Below are 2,209 nucleotides of genomic sequence, written 5' to 3'. Positions count from 1 at the left end.
CTGTTTTCCACAAGAAAAATTATTTATTGTTTTGGTTCTGAAATCTTACTGTTTTGGTTCTGAAATCCAGAAGTCTTAGATATTTACAGCTGGCTCCACTTTGTAGCACTTCTGAAGAAAATATTCCATATTGCTCTTTTGATTTCTTCTGAAGTCTAAGTCTTAAATGGTACATGCATTTCACCAATTCCTGCTGTCATCTTCATAGAAAGTTCTTTTCTAGTTCCTATTATTAGCATGGCATCTTTTTACAAGGGAAGTAGTTGTATTAGAGTCATCTAGTATGACTGCATTTTAACTAATCACATTAATAATAATAACATTTCTAAATAAGGTCACATTTCAGGGTTGGGTGCTGGTATTCCACTAAGTAATACACACATACACACATATACACACACACAAACACACATACACACACACATTTAGCCACACACATATGTGTGTGTGTGTATACATAAACTTTATATCCATGTGTGTGTGTGTGTGTGTGTGTGTGTGTGTGTATGTGTGTATATAAATGAATATACCTATATTTAGAAGGATTGCAGGGGTTTGATTGCAGGGGTTTGCAGGTTTTGAGGGGTTTGACCATTGTTCTGATGATCTGATTACAATTTTACCTTTTCATGCACTATCTTGGAGAAAAATGTCAACATTTATAGTTAATTAGTTCCCAGAAGTTTGCTTCTTAAGGAGAAGTAGGTTCTATAACAAGGCAAGACAGTGCAGTCTCCTCCATTTTGTACTCTTACTGAGATCATTTCAGGTTTAAATAGAATTTGATCTCCTTCATGGAAAATCCCTTGAAAAATGACTCCACTCTATTCTATGACCTGAGGCCAAGATGCTCCAGCTAACTTACATTACCATCAGTTAAATAACCTACTTGGACAGTAGCACCCCTACCAGCTAACTGCTCATCTTAGCTTCTGCTAAACTGCTTGCTTGCTTAAACTCTCCTACTGCAGCTTCACATCAAGAAATCAAGACATGGATTTTACCTTTAAAATCCCTCTGGTGTGACTGGTTCAAGACATACTCAGGACCTAAATACTCAAGTGTAGTCCCAACCAGGTGGATTAAATATTTTTATCACCCTAAACTTTGTCTGAGTGGTCATCTTTGCTGAACTTCCCATAACAATACCACAGGGATCTCTACCTAATATTAAGATATGTCTTCTGGGTGTTAAAGTAAGCTGAAGAAGAACACAGTAAAGCATAAATGACATCAAAAGGAAACTGAGTGTCACAGTCTTGAGATAACCACAGTGCTTATGAGATCCAGCAAAAGACTCAGAGTAGAAGTGTGAGGATGATTCATTGTTGAATTAAAAAAAAACACACTTTAAAAAAACTTTTTTACTGATTCTTTGTGAATTTCACATCATTCACCCTAATATCACTCATCTCTCCCTCCCTGTATTTCTGACCTCTACCCTTGCAATCCCATCTCCCACAACAGAGAAAAACACTCTTACTATGGAAGCTTTAGTCTGCCACAGTGTATCCCACAGTATACACTTTTGACTATGGTTCTTTTCTTGCAAATGTTTATTGCAGTGACTCCTTGGTCTGGTATGAGGCCTCTGGCTTCTGATATTCTTCAATACTGGAACATCACTTAGCCTTTTCTCTATTTTGTTGTTGGCCTGTGTCATGGAGATTCTGTAGTTTTGGAAATGTAGGACTGGTTTCTTCATGTACTCCAGCATTTTGTTTATGGGGTAGATGGTGAGGTGAACCTATTCATAGTCCTGGATTTGGGCTTGAGAGTTATCTGAGCTTGTCACCCTGCTGGCCCTCCTGCTCTCAAGCCCTCATGGCTGGCTCACCAGCAACCCCAACAACCAGGACCAGCTCTATCTTACTGCCCAAGTTAGGTGCAAGGCTCACTGTTCAATGTGTTGCAGCCAGCAAGTAACTTGGCCAGTCACACATACATGATCCCCCCAGGCCATCTCTCCTACCTGCTATAGATGGTAAAGGATGAGGAAAGGGAGGAAGGCATCTCTCCCACAACATGCGAATCCAGGACTAGCTCTACTGTGTTACCCAGGTAAGGTGCTAGATCTGAGTGCTGAAGCAGGTGATGGGCAAGGAGAATTTGTCCACTCTGATGACCTCAGATATAGGTTCCCTGCCTGTTGTAGGGGGCAAGAAACAAGGTAGGGTGTGTGTGTGTGTGTGTGTGTGTGTGTGTGTGT

This window comes from Mus pahari, chromosome 12, assembly GCF_900095145.1.
Source record: "Mus pahari chromosome 12, PAHARI_EIJ_v1.1, whole genome shotgun sequence".
Lineage (NCBI taxonomy): Eukaryota > Metazoa > Chordata > Mammalia > Rodentia > Muridae > Mus > Mus pahari.
Note: the sequence above shows the minus strand (reverse complement) of the source record.